This window comes from Chrysemys picta, chromosome 1 (genome assembly GCF_011386835.1).
Source record: "Chrysemys picta bellii isolate R12L10 chromosome 1, ASM1138683v2, whole genome shotgun sequence".
In the NCBI taxonomy this organism is placed as follows: domain Eukaryota; kingdom Metazoa; phylum Chordata; order Testudines; family Emydidae; genus Chrysemys; species Chrysemys picta.
Genome location: NC_088791.1, coordinates 11,412,265 through 11,427,584, shown reverse-complemented (window position 1 = coordinate 11,427,584; position 15,320 = coordinate 11,412,265). Strand labels below are relative to the sequence as shown.

Below are 15,320 nucleotides of genomic sequence, written 5' to 3'. Positions count from 1 at the left end.
GGCGCTTTTAAGGACTATAAATAACTTACCTTAAGACGATCCATGTGCTGGCAAAGCTTTCTCGCCTCCCCCGCACCGCGACCCCCCAGCAAAGTGGAAGAAAAACAAAACCAAAAAAAAAACAAAAAACCCAGGTAGTTTCCAGCTCTGTTCTTCCATGTAATTTCCTCTTTCTTTGGCTGGTGGGGACGCTGGAGACAGGTGCAATCCCATCTGTGCTGATTAAAAGTTGTTCTTCCTCCTGGCCCGAGAGGGGTGGGAGGGGAACAGAGGGACCCCTCCTCTCTTTTCCATGTCCCCTCTCTCTACAGGATGGAGGTGGGTGGGTGCCTGTGTGCAGAAGGATGCCCCGTAGTTTCCTTCTCTGCCCCCTCCCCAGTCACTGTTTATGTAGCTCTGGGCTCCCCTAAATGCTTTCCTCGCTACAATGTTGTTTCATTATATCATGTCCATCATGTGACACTGAGAGGCCTCTCTATGGAAACTTAAAGGGGACTCTCACGTGACGCTGCAGCAGTAGCAGCAGCATAACACCATCGCCTCCCGTCCACCAAACCCCCTTCCAGAGGTGAAAGTAAGCCGGTACCGGCCGGTACAGAGGACCGGTAAGAAAAGGAGACTGGCTGAGAGAGGGAGAAGCCTGCCCCCTGCATAAGAAAGGTTTAAACTCCGCTGTTCCCTGTGCCCCGGGGTTAGGAGCGGTTTCTCGCATCCTTGTTAATGTCATTCACAGTTGCTGGGGGCCAGGGAGGAGGGGGTGTTTGACCATGGGAGGGGCAGTTCTTTTCTGCCCCTGGGATGAGGGGATCGCTCCAATACTAATATACACAACAAATACAATAGGCATTTGGCTGCACAGCTTAAATCCAGAGCTAATAAAAGCAGGTGGAAGGGGAAAACTCACTGTCACATTGGTTTCTCCTCTCCCTCCTCCTCCAGCCAGGCTGCAGACAGTAAGGCTCTGTGTTCCTCCCCCACCCCCCCCACTCAGCAGGGGCTCTCCTCTAGGCTCTAGCTTGCGGTGAGCAGGGAGACTGGCTGAGAGATGCCTTCATACACATACATACTGTATGTATTACTATCCGTGGGGAGGGCACCGGTGCCCTTTTGAGGGGTGGGGGGACAGGGGAGACAGTATTTCTGCTGCTCACCCCTCAGGAACTTCTGTAAGAGGCAAGGTCTGGCTGGGCACTGCCAGTGAATCTGTGGGTGCCCAGCTTTTGGGTTGCTGCTTAATGGTGTCCCCAGGAAAACTTCCAGCCTCAGCAGCTGCTGTTCTCTCTTCCAGGCTGTGGGAGGGAGCTGCCTGGGAGACAGGGGAGGAGACAGAGGTCTGTGGGGCATGCGACAGCAACAACACAAGCAATAGGGGGTGGCAGGTGGGGGCTGTAGCTCCAACGGGAACCACTACCCACAGGAAAGCCGCCCCAGCCCCGGCTCAGTCCTGGCACGTGGAAGGAGTGAGTGGGCCAGCCCAGCGGGGGCAAGAAAGGTGCATCCATGGGAAGGACTGGATGGAGCAAAACATCCTTATAGCAACTCCCACATTGGGCCATACAGCTGCTCTCACTGCTCTCCCTGTTGTCGTGCCATGCCTGGAGATGAATGTGCTGCACATCGGCCCTTTCCAAGCCACAATTTCACATATGGCATGGGATTCCACTGAGTATAAGGAGGTCCCACACATGAAATGAATAGCAAGTCCCCCGCATGACGAGTGTTAAGTGCAGTCCATTTCACTGTAATGATGTTGTTCATCGCACTGAATCCCCTTTCGCAGTCAGCGTTGCTTGCAGCAAGGGTGTCCACTGCAAGGACGAGTCTTTTACGTTTACCAGGAATGTTTTTTCCTCCAAAAGCCTTGAATTCAACAAATCCCAAGTGTGTTTCCTGTTGACTGATTCTCAGTTGATCAGCCAATGCTCTTATTTCCTTTTCTCCAAAATGGGGATTCTCTGGACTCTCTTGCCATTTTTCGGGATTCAAAACGGACAAATTGTTAATTAAGTTCTTATAATTGGAAGACCTTTCTTCATGTGTGCTTTGATCGGCTTTGTTTGAGGCAGTTATAAATAGCAAGCCCGCGCGATTACCATGTGAGGGTACCGTATGGCACTCGAAAGCTAACTTTGGAACAGCCACATGAATGTCTTCCTGGGAAAACAAAATCTTCTTGTCTTGCTTCACAAATCTAAATCTACTCTGATCCAGGTATATTCTAAATATATATGTACAGTATGGATGAATCTCTCAAAAAAGATAGCTCTTCAGTGTAGCAGTTGGACCAACAAACAGGCCCCTGGGGAAGGACGGACTCCATTAAGCAGCACACATTAAGCAGAAGTTCCTGAGGTGTGTTAGCCCAGGAACTTCCCTCTCCCTCTCCCTCGCCCCCTCCCCCTTAAAAGGGCACTGGCACCTTCCCCACAGGACAGTAATACATACAGTATGTATGTGTATGAATGTGTGTGTCACAAACAATGCAGCTACAGCCTGCTGCCAACTGCCCCACCCCAGCAACCAGCCCCTACTATTGTATTATAGTAGTATTGGAGATCCCCTCATCCAGGGGGCAGAAAAGAACTGCCCCTGCCGTGGTCACACACACTGTTCCCCCTTCCCCGCCCCCCACACACATACACACAACTGGGAGTGAAATTAACAAGGATGCCAGAAACGGCTCCTAACCGGTAAGTCCTTTAAGTTACCTTCACACCAATTCAGAGGGGCTCCCTGTTTGGCAGGAGGGGCGGCAGTGTACAAAGCAATGAATAGACCCATCCTGCCTTTCCAAGGTAGAAAGAACAGCAGCTCTGTCTAGTCAGAAAAGCCACTCACTGTGGAATGATTTCTTAGTGCTGCCTCATTTATTCCTAAGCAGTGACGACTTCCTAATATCAAATGGGCTCAGTTGACAAGTGGAAGCAAGTTTTTGTTCCCATTATACTGTCTGTGCTGCCAGCTCCGTTTGATCTCCGAAGGGGAATAATCGTAAATCATAATTAATAATCAAATAGGCTATATTCTTTCTGCTTGCTACATCCTCACCAGCACCAAAGAGTCCAGAATCAGAATGTAGCCTGCTCGTTTTGCAGATGACGCATCCGCCACAATACAATGCAGCTCTGCTCTTCTGCAGCTAAATTGGGTCTTCAGTGCTGACAGTAGCAAAAACTTGTTTGTGTCTGTAAAACTAAGCAGATGTGACATGGAAGATATAGGCAATACCACTGTTCTTTTTTAAAGTGTTAATTTATGGCTGTAAAACATTATTTTAAAACTACAGACACGACCAAATAATGAAAAATTGTGTACTATTTAACTCTGTAATTACCGGTATATTAACGTTGTAACGTAATTTGTGGTTCATTTGTGTAAAAAATATCCTATAAGACACAGTGTATAGTTATATATACTTGGCTGTATTGTATATGCTACCGCATTGTTTATACATATATATATATTATTTCTTGGCCCTAATATTTTATATAGAGAGAGGGGACCATTTAAAATTCTGTGAAATTATCTGTGTTCCATCCATTTAATATGTTATTCTTTAACTCCAAATCCTCTCTCCAGCCTGTGTACATTGGGGATCTCCTACAGGGCTGGAGAGAAGGAATTCTGCATACAGACCACACAGCTTGCAGTAGAGCAATTCTAAGGCTGCTGTTCTGACCTCAGTGCTGAAGTTGCCTCTGCTCTGCTTGTGCCCCAGTGGTGGGGAGCAGGGGTAGTCAATTATTTTTTGTCAAGGTCCAAATTTCTTGGCCAAACTACAATCAAGGTCCAGGCCTCCACACAGCTCCCCTCCCCCTAACCCCCGATTGCCCCCCAAGCTCCCCGATCACCTGCCAGCTCCCCATGCGTCCTGCCCAGAGAGTTAGATTACCTTATTTCCTAAACTGGAAACGGGACACATGGGGCTGGCCTGAGTCACCTGGTATTTCTGCTCGCCCCCCAAAAACATCCCTCCATGCCCCCAACTGAGCCAAGTAGCAGAGATGAGGGGGAGAAATAGGTATGGCTGGGATCTGGGCAGCAAAGCAGAGTGTGAATATATGTGTGAGTACTTTTGAGCAAGGGCCAGGAGGGACCAAGGAGACTCCAAATAGCAGCCCTGGGGAGATGGGCAAGGCTGGGAGTGGCAGAAGCAGGAGACTGGAGGAAGACTGGGGAGGGGAAAAGGGCCAGTTGGGATGCGGGGGTGGAGAGAGCTCCAAGGACTGGCCCCAAAGGATGGGGGGTGGGGAGGACATGAGGTCAAGGTGGGAAGCTCCAGGAACTGCTCGGGGGTCAGGGGCATGAGGCTCCAGGGTGGGCGGTAGGCTAGGGGACAGGGAGTATGGAGGGGGCGGTGGGCTCCAGGGACCGCTCAGAGCACAAGCATGGCCCTAGCTCAGCTTCAACCCGTGCACAGAGGCGTCATGTAGCTGTGGCTAGTGGGGGGACACAGATGAAAGGTTCTGGGTGGTCACATGCCTCCCCGATTTCTCATGACTCCCGTGGAGTTGGGGGAGTTGCGTTGTATGTAAGAGAGCAGTATGACTGCTCAGAGCTCCGGTATGAAACTGCTGAAAAACCTGAGAGTCTCTGGATTAAGTTTAGAAGTGTGAGCAACAAGGGTGATGTCGTGGTGGGAGTCTGCAATAGACCACCAGACCAGCAGGATGAGGTGGACGAGGCTTTCTTCCGGCAACTAACATAAGTTACTAGATCACTGGCCCTGGTTCTCATGGGAGAATTCAATCACCCTGATATCTGATGAGAGAGCAATACAGGGGTGCACAGACAATCCAGGAAGTTTTTGGAAAATGTAGGGGACAATTTCCTGGTGCAAGTGCTGGAGGAACCAACTAGAGGCAGAGCTCTTCTTGACCTGCTGCTTACAAACCAGGAAGAATTAATAGGGGATGCAAAAGTGGATGGAAACCTGGGAGGCAGTGATCATGAGATGGTCGAGTTCAGGATCCTGACACAAGGAAGAAAGGAAAGCAGCAGAATACGGATCCTGGACTTCAGAAAAGCAAACTTTGACTCCCTCAGGGAACTGATGGGCGAGATCCCCTGGGAGAATAACATGAGGGGCAAAGGAGTCCAGGAGAGCTGGCTGTATTTTAAAGCATCCTAATTGAGGTTGCAGGAACAAACCATCATGATGTGTAGAAAGATAGTAAATATGGCAGGCGACCAGCTTGGCTTAACAGTGAAATCCTTGCTGATCTTAAACACAAAAAAGAAGCTTACAAGAAGTGGAAGATTGGACAAATGACCAGGGAGGAGTATAAAAATATTGCTCAGGCATGCAGGAGTGAAATCAGGAAGGCCAAATCACACTTGGAGTTGCAGCTAGCAAGAGATGTTAAGAGTAACAGGAAGGGTTTTTTCAGGTATGTTAGCAACAAGAAGAAAGTCAAGGAAAGTGTGGGCCCCTTACTGAATGAGGGAGGAAACCTTGTGACAGAGGAGTGGAAAAAGCAAATGTACTCAATGTTTTTTTGCCTTTGACTTCACGAACAAGGTCAGCTCCCAGACTGCTGCACTGGGCAGCACAGCATGGGGAGGAGGTGACCAGCCCTCTGTGGAGAAAGAAGTGGTTCAGGACTACAATATTTAGAAAAGCTGGACCAGCACAAGTCCATGGGGACGGATGCACTGCATCCAAAGGTGCTAAAGGAGTTGGCGGATGTGATTGCAGAGCCATTGACCATTATCTTTGAAAACTCATGGCGGTCTGGAGAGGTCCAAGACGACTGAAAAAAGGCTAATGTAGTGCCCATCTTTAAAAAAGGGAAAAAGGAGGATCCGGGGAACTACAGGCCAGTCAGCCTCACCTCAGGCTCTGGAAAAATCATGGAGCAGGTCCTCAAGGAATCAATTCTGCAGCACTTAGAGGACAGGAAAGTGATCAGGAACAGTCAGCATGGATTCACCAATGGCAAGTCATGCCTGATTAACCTAATTGCCTTCTATGATGAGATAACTGGCTCAGTGGATGTGGGGAAAGCAGTGGATGTGTTATTCCTTGACTTTAACAAAGCTTTTGATATGGTCTCCCACAGTATTTTTGCCAGCAAGTTAAAGAAGTATGGGCTGGATGAATGGACTATAAGGTAGATAGAAAGCTGGCTAGATCATCGGGCTCATCAGGTAGTGATCAATGGCTCCATGTCTAGTTGGCAGCCGGTATCAAGTGGAGTGCACCAAGGGTCGTTTCTGGGGCCGGTTTTGTTCAATATCTTCATTAATGATCTGGAGGATGGCGTGGACTGTTCAACAAGGACAAGTGCAGAGTTCTGTACTTAGGACGGAAGAATCCCATGCACTGCTATATACTAGCGACCGAATGGCTAGGCAGCAGTTCTGCAGAAAAGGACCTAGGGGTCACAGTGGACGAGAAGCTGGATATGAGTCAACAGTGTGCCCTTGTTGCCAAGAAGGCTAATGGCATTTTGGGCTGTATAAGTAGGGGCATTGCCAGCAGATCGAGGGACGTGATCGTTCCCCCTCTATTCGACATTGGTGAGGCCTCATCTGGAGTACTATGTCCAGTTTTGGGCCCCACGCTACAAGAAGGAGGTGGAAAAATTGGAAAGAGTCCAGCGGAGGGCAACAAAAATGATTAGGGGTCTGGAGCACATGACTTATGAGGAGAGGCTGAGGGAACTGGGATTGTTTAGTCTGCAGAAGAGAAGAATGAGGGGGGATTTGATAGCTGCTTTCAACTACCTGAAAGTGGGTTCCAAAGAGGATGGATCTAGACTGTTTTCAGTGGTAGCAGATGACAGAACAAGGAGCAATGGTCTCAAGTTGCAGTGGGGAAGGTCTAGGTTGGATATTAGGAAAAACTTTTTCACGAGGAGGGTGGTGAAACACTGGAATGGGTTACCTAGGGAGGTGGTGGAATCTCCTTCCTTAGAGGTTTTTAAGGTCAGGCTTGACAAAGCCCTGGCTGGGATGATTTAGTTGGGGTTGGTCCTGCTTTGAGCAGGGGGTTGGACTAGATGACCTCCTGAGGTCCCTTCCCACCCTGCTATTCTATGAGAAGCGAGGAGGCAGCACCCTCCCTGGCAGCAGCACTCTGTGTGTGTCCGTGGTGCAGCATGAGTAGGGAGGAAGCAGCAGGGTGGCTGACTGAGCTCCTCCTCCTCCCCCCTACCTTGGACTGCTTCACCTTCCCTGCTGCTGGAGTCCCGCGCATTGCCTCTGCTTCCACTCCCAACTCACCTCAATGGGTAGCCTGCAAAGCAGGTTGCAGTGCTAGGACTCAGGCAGCAGGGAAAGCGAAGCAGCCCCATGTAGGGAGTCGGGGGAGGAGGAGCTCAGCCAGCCGCCCTGCTCCCTCCCCGCTCTGCCTGGACACACGGAGAGCACCGCTGCTCGGGTGAGTGCAGTCTCCTCGCTTCTGGACATACCCTCCAGAAGTATCTGGAGAAATGGGGGAGGCACATGACCCTTCATGCCCCACCCAGGGCCGGCTCTACCTTTTTTGCCGCCCCAAGCAGCGAAGCAAAGAACAACAAAAAAAAAAAGCGGCCGCAGCACTGCCGCCGAATAAGAAAACATGAAAAAGCTGCTGTCGAACTGCTGCCGAAGAAGAAGAAACGAAAAAGCTGCTGCTGAAGTGCCGCTGAAGAAGAAAAAAAAGGGAAAAAAAAGTCGGAGTGCCGCCCCAAGAACAGACGGAGTGCTGCCCCTTCAGATTTGCCGCCCCAAGCACCTGCCTCCTTAGCTGGTGCCTAGAGCTGGCCCTGGCCCCACCCACATGTCATCTCTGCCCCCACGGTTCCAGGTGGGCTGTACAGCATACAATGGGTGCACACTCCCTGTATGGGTTCCCCAAATCCTGCTCCCAACACAATGGAACCACACTGTTATTTAGGTTAACAAACAAGGTCCCAAGATTTGGAGCAGTTGAGAGTCTCTGTCTTTGCTACTAAAAAGTTAAGTGAACAAAACCCATGCATCATTCACCTGTTATGGCTTGCATTTAAATTTTTCATCTCAGTTACCATTTTTGAGTATGGACTATGATTTTGAGAACCTTTAGGGTATTTTTTAACTCATCCAATATTTCGTAGAATAATTTGGGTTGAAAGAGGCCATACAGTTCATGAATTGATGCACACATATGTACCACTGCTCACTAATGGATGGAATTAGAACTACAAACAGGGTGTCACAGGCCCTATACTGGTAAATAATGGAGATTCTCCTTTGAGTCATTTGTTGCGTGCCTGTATTTTTGGATTAAAAATACCCAAGCTGTGTCTCTTCTACCGACATGCAATTCTAAGTGGTGATGGTGTGCAGCATAGTACTATGTTGCCACGGATTTGTTACAATATTTTTTGGTGTCAGCTGTTTTTATTCATTCATTACAGAAAGTGGGGAGCTGAGTTAGAGATTGTGTTCATGACCTGAAGGAAAAGTTTACAGTGAACAAAGTGAGGAGCAGTTAACCACACCTGTCTCCTCTAGATCAGTGGATATAAACCTTTCCAGACTATTGTACCCCTTTCAGGAGTCTCATTTGTTTTGTGTACCTCCAAGTTTCACCTCTCTTAAACTACTTGTTTACAAAATCAGACATAAAAATACAAAAGTGTCACATCACACTATTACTGAAAAAATTTCCAACTTTCTCATTTTTACCATATAATTATAAAATAAATCAATTGGAATATAAATATTGTACTTACATTTCAGTGTATAGAATATAGAGTAGTATAAACAAGTCATTGCATGAAATTTGAGTTTGTACTAATTTTGCTAGTGCTTTTTATGTAGCTGTCACCTTATAGATTTAAACTGGGAGCGTATAGAACATGGTTGCAACCAAAGTCCTGTAGTGGCACCAAATCTTGTATAAAGGGGGTCAAATGAGGTGTCTAAGACAAGGTTATGGTTTGCTGGTTATAATTATGCTGTCTATATGTGTGTATCAATTTTTGTAGTTGAAGTTATGAATATTGGCTTTATACTGTCTGTATTTCAAACTTATGCTGTGCTTCTGGGAAACTTCCCAGACAAGTTGGTGTTAGCTCTGCCTAGCCTGCTTGATGGCCCATTAAGGACCATCAGCTATACAATTGACCCATTGAGAGAAAGCAAATCCGCCTTGCAATTCAGCAAATTATGAAGGGACTGGCCCATGTGACTCCAGACTCCATTTTGCTGTAATTTTCCACAATAAGGACAAAGTGTGTTCTTACACCTGGAAAAGACTATAAAAAGGCTAATGCCTCTCCTCCATCTTGTCTTCAATCCTGCTTCTTACCTCTGGAGGGACTTTGCTACAAATGGAAGCGCTACACAAAGGACTGAACAGGAGTACTTGTGGCACCTTATGCCACAAGTACTCCTGTTCTTCTTTTTGCGGATACAGACTAACACGGCTGTTACTCTGAAACAAAGGACTGAATGACCCATCCCAGCTATGGATGTACTCCAAAGACTTGATTTGAACCTGCAGTTTATTCTATCTCTGCTACAAGCCTGAACCAAGAACTTTGCCATTACTGTATGTAATTGATTCCATTTAAACAATTCTAGCTCTCATCTTTATCTTTTTCCTTTTATGAATAAACCTTTAGATTTTAGATTCTAAAGGATTGGCAACAGCGTGATTTGTGGGTAAGATCTGATTTGTATATTGACCTGGGTCTGGGGCTTGGTCCTTTGGGATCAAGAGAACCATTTTTCTTTTAATGGGGTATTGGTTTTCATAACCATTTGTCCCCATAACGAGTGGCACTGGTGGTAATACTGGGAAACTGGAGTGTCTAAGGGAATTGCTTGTGTAACTTGTGGTTAGCCAGTGGGGTGAAACCAAAGTCCTCGTAGTCTGGATGGTTTGGTTTGGTTTGCGTTAGAGGTGGAAAAACCCCAGCCTAGGGCTGTAACTGCCCTGTTTTAAGTGATTTGTCCTGAACTGGCACTCTCAGTTGGGTCCCGCCAGAACCGCATCGTTACAGTAGCCTGTTGTAAAAAGGCAAATATCTAGATGAGCTGATGTACCCCTGGAAAATCTCTGTGTACCCCGAGGAGTACATGTACTCCTGGTTGAGAACCACTGACCTAGATGTCCCATATTCTTCCCGCTTGTTCTCCCACTAATCTTTGCCTTCCACTCCAGTCTTTTCAGGCCGCCTTTCTCTCTTTCTCCTTCTCCTTCACTCTCCCCAGCTGGTCTCTATTAAATTTTGCCCTTGTCAGATCCCAGCTCCACCTTCCCCCAAGTTCTCCCTCTCCTGTTTTGCCCACCCCATGTATCTCCCTTCTATTCCATGTTCCCGTCCTTGCCCTTTTTTCAGAGGAGATTGTTGGAGTTGTGGGTTGGGGGGGCGGGAGTCATTTTCTAAGGCTGCTGCCAGAGCCAATCTCTTTTTAGGCTGCTACTGCTGCTTTTCTGCTGTGTCATGGCAAGAGAGAGGTACCTGGTCACAAGAACCAAGGGAGATTTGGAGGCTGGGGAAAGAAACATTAGCCAAGTAGAATCTCTTGCAGCAGGTCTGAGCTCTTTGTCTTATGGAATCACTGATGTACATGCATCCAGTGATCCAGTGCTAGGTTTGGGATAGAAAGAGAAGGCACCACTCCCATTCCAGGCACTGCCCAGGAGATCTGTTGATGATGTTGGGAGCTTTTCAAGCAGCAGGAGTAAATGATTCATGGCCTGAGAGACACATCATCACAGCTTTATGTCATCCTATCAGGCATCTTATCAAAAACAATGAGGAGTCCGGTGGCACCTTAAAGACTAACAGATTTATTTGGGCATAAGCTTTCCTGCGTAAAAAAGCCCCCACTTCTTCAGATGTTATTTTTGTGGATACAGACTAACACGGCTACCCCTCTAATATTTATCAAGCCAAGGTGGTTAAGATTATAGCTAAGCGATAAATAGGAACAATACTTTCCTGTTTAAAGGTTTTTTTTTAAATCGTTTTTGCAACGCTTCTTTTGAATTCTTGCCGTTAGGATTTGGATCTAGGAGAGATTCTTTCTCCCCTCAAAAATGTTGCTTGTTATAAGATCTTTCCAATCTTAGCTCCTTACAATGAAACCCATTTCCTTAAGCTTTTGAAAAATGTGAGGTTTACAGATGTCTTTCATCTCCTCCATTCCAAGTTTCCATATTATTACCTGGAAAGGCACAGTATGTCATTGAGACAACTTGAATGAGAAAGATTTAAATAAATACACACACACAGGAAAATCCTTCATTGTGTGACTTTGAGGGATTTTTACAGCTGCCTTAAAATTAAACCCAAACAGAGGGAGTGTCCCTGTAAATGAATGAGTCATGGCAGATCTCTGAAGAGCAGTACTGTTTAGTGACGTGACTTAAAAATAACAATGGCAAGTTTCAAGTATCAGAGGGGTAGCCATGTTAGTCTGAATCTGTAAAAAGCAACAGAGGGTCCTGTGGCACCTTTAAGACTAACAGAAGTATTGGGAGCATAAGCTTTCGTGGGTAAGAACCTCACTTCTTCAGATGCAAGAAGTGAGGTTCTTACCCACGAAAGCTTATGCTCCCAATACTTCTAAAAAAAGAAGAACAGGAGTACTTCTGGCACCTTAGAGACTAACAAATTTATTAGAGCATAAGCTTTCGTGGACTACAGCCCACTTCTTCGGATGCATATAGAATGGAACATCCATTCTATATGCATCCGAAGAAGTGGGCTGTAGTCCACGAAAGCTTATGCTCTAATAAATTTGTTAGTCTCTAAGGTGCCAGAAGTACTCCTGTTCTTCTTTTTGCGGATACAGACTAACACAGCTGCTACTCTGAAACCCAATACTTCTGTTAGTCTTAAAGGTGCCACAGGACCCTCTGTTGCTAATGGCAAGTTTAATCTCTCTATTGCTGCTGGATACGTTTACATGTCCCTTGCCGCAGCCTATGGAACATTGAGACAATGCAAGGAATTATTAGGACATTATTGGTTCTATCAGGCTGCTCCATGCAAATTATTTTGTATGGCTCCAGTTCTTCAGTTAGATCCATGTAGGCAGATTCTTGCACCTGTGCAGAGCCTCAGTTAGGTCAGTATGGCATTGCCAAGCATGGGCTGCCCATATGGAACCAATGGCAGGATTAGGGCCTATATCATTTCACAATAAAGTAGTTAAAGGGATTCTTGCCAAAATAAAAACTGTTCTCTGTTCCTCAGTGACTAAGGCTATGTCTACATTAGCACTTTTGTCAGTGTAACTTATGTCACTCGGGGTGTGAAAAAAAACACACACACACACACACCCTGCGTGATATAAAGTTACACCAACAGAAGCACCGGCGTAGACAGTGCTCTTCTGCCGACATAGCTACCGCTGCTCGTTGGGGGTGGTTTAATGATGTCAATGGGCGAGATCTCTCCCATTGGCATAAAGCAGATACATGAAAAATCTTATAGCAGCACAACTGCATCATACAGCTGGGCCACTGTAAGCTCTCTAGTGTAGACATGGCCTAATATGTCCTAGTTTTTTAAACTGTAAGAATTGTTTAAAATGTTGTTCACTTTTCAACATTTAGGCTTTGATTCTTGTTTGTACTTTGTTCATCCTGGATGATGACGCTAAACTTGTTGGGTTCACTTCTCTTTCTAGTCTGCTGCGCTGTCTGGTTCCCATGAATGAGCCCAGTGCAGTTACATTTAAGTTCACAGCACTAAACAGGGCCGGCTCCAGCATTTCTGCCGCTCCAAGCAAAAAAAAAAAAGCCGCGATTGGTGGCGGCAGTTCAGCGGCAGGTCCTTCGCTCCTAGAGGGAGTGAGGGACCTGCCGCCCCCGAATTGCCACAGGTGCCGCCCCTCTCCCTTGGCCGCCCCAAGCACCTACTTGTTAAGCTGGTGCCTGGAGCCGGCCCTGGCACTAAATGAGAAAGTTTGATCCCAAAAAACTGTGTTGGGTAATACTTTTTTCTTTTCTAGTTTCATTAAAACATGACTATTTCCATCAGACTTTGGATCTACAATATGTTGACTGGGCCCTCACAACACAACCAATTTATGAAATTGACACAAATAGCTTAGGAAATCCAAAATGCGCTTGTTTCTAAAACACTGGATGCTGACAGAATAAAATAAAGCTTTGTTTACATGGGCACCATCAAATTAGGCCTGAATAAAGACTGGAAGTGGATGGGTCACTACAGAAACTAATCTCGCCATACTAATTTCCCCCTATTATTACTCACACCTTCTTGTCAACTGTTTGAAATTGGCAACCCTGATTACATTGCCCTCATTACCACTACAAAAATGATTTTTCTTCCCTTCGTATTTTACTGTTGAGAATAGCCCACTTCCACTTTAATTGAATTGTCTCGTTGGCACTGACCCCCCACTTGGTAAGGCAACTCCCATCTTTTCATGTATTGTGTATATATACCTGTCTACTGTATTTTCCACTCCATGCATCTGATGAAGTGGGTTTTAGCCCATGAAAGCTTATGCCCAAATAAATGTGTTACTCTCTAAGGTGCCACAAGGACTACTTGTTGTTTTTGCTGATACAGACTAACACAGCTACCACTCTGAACACAGTCTTTGTTACTCAGGTTTCTAAGATGATGCAGCAGGAAATAACAAATCTGACATGAACAAAACATGAAAATGTAATTCAGCAGCTATTCAGCAACTAATAAAGAAAAATAATCCTTTAACTATCTCTCAGAGAATTTTGATTTTCCGTCTTCCATTGAACTGCCGAGTCCTGATCCAGCAAACACCATTGGGACCATTCATCTGCCTGTAAGTATTAGCAGGATTAGGGTCCAATCATTTAGTGAGGGGGTAATTTTCCCCTCAGATGCAAATTCCTGTGCTGGCCACCTTATATAGTTAAGAAATCATCTGTTAGATGGATGCTCAGACAACACTATAAAAGACCTGACTGTTCTAGAATGCCTAATATCAGGGCCGGCTCCAGGCACCAGCCGACCAAGCACGTGCTTGGGGCGGCACCTTGGGGCAGGGCGGCGCTTGATTTTTTTTTTATTATTATTATTATTATTATTTTTGATTTGGCGGCGGAGCGCTCGGGGCGGGGGCTTCGGGCGGCGTGGTGCTGGGGGGGCGGGGCTTCGGGCGGCGTGGTGCTGGGGGCGGGGGCTTCGGGCGGCGTGGTGCTGGGGGGGCGGGGCTTCGGGCAGCGTGGTGCTCGGAGGGGGGGTGAGGGCTTCGGGCGGTGCTCAGGGGCGGGGCTTCGGGTGGCGTGGTGCTCAGGAGGGGCGGGGGCTGGTGTGGTGCGGTGCTCAGAGGGAGGGCGGGGGCTTCGGGCGGCGTGGTGCTCGGAGGGGGGGGCTTCGGGCGGTGCTCGGGGGCGGGGCTTCGGGCGGCGTGGTGCTCGGGGGGGCGGGGGCTGGTGCGGTGCGGCACTCGGAAGGGGGCGGGGGCCTCGGGCGGCACGGCGCTTGGAGGGGGCGTGGCTTTGGGCGGCATGGTGTTGGGGGGAGCGGGGATTTCGGCAGCACTCGTGGGCGGGGGGGTACGGCAGGGCGGGTCTCTTCTTTTTTGCCTGGGGCGGCAAAAAAGTTAGAGCCGGCCCTGCCTAATATAACAGCACTGCAAAGTTGCTGAGTCATTTTCACTGTTTCCACTGTGGAGTCAGCTAGTTGTTTGGTTTCCGCTGTGATTTATTTGGGCCTTATAGACGGTAAGTAACAGGCGGCAGGAGTAATTTTTTTAAGTGTGAGAATATGATTGTAAAACTATAAAAACTGGCAGGCAATATTGATTATATTGAAGCGCAAAGTTAATGCCAGGAAATCCTTTTAGCTCCTTTTTTGGAAATGATTACCTTTCAAGTTGGTGTCTGTGACCACAGGCACCACTGTATTCATGCCCCACACACTACGGCAATAATATTGGTACAAAATATGCTTTGTGAGGTATCGGGTGAAAGCTAATAACATGCTGGTTATTAATATCAATGTAAAATGCATGTGCCAACCTTGTTTTTGACGTTATGAATTCCCTCTGTTTGATGTTACTAGAACAAGTTTAAGACCAGACAGCCTAGCCTAGCCTAGGTAAAGGGATAAATAGGTCTGTCCTAGACACAGGAATATGGGATTACCTCAATCTATGTATTAGCTGTAAACAAAGCTATCAAGACAGTGGGGGTTAGCCTGAGCCTGAAGTCGAGAAACAGAGAATTAACATGGCTCCTGCACCCCGGGGAGATTCAGGAGTCTGAATCCCCAGGATGTCTTCCTGACTTTTAGGACAAAACATCTCTGGGAATATAAGGAATAGAGAAATTCCATCTTTATCCTTCACCTTAAGGAGACAAAAGAAACCAAGCA

At 47.0% G+C, this 15,320-nt stretch overlaps 1 long non-coding RNA gene across 1 annotated transcript in view; it reads left to right on the top strand.

Annotated features, from left to right (window-relative positions):
* Nucleotides 1-522: 522 nt before the first annotated feature.
* LOC135983962 (uncharacterized) overlaps nucleotides 523-15,320 on the top strand; it is a 30,444-nt gene continuing 15,646 nt past the window's right edge. The window contains exon 1 of the long non-coding RNA XR_010601848.1: nucleotides 523-605. This is a non-coding gene — a long non-coding RNA (uncharacterized LOC135983962). The remainder of the gene's footprint in view (nucleotides 606-15,320) is intronic.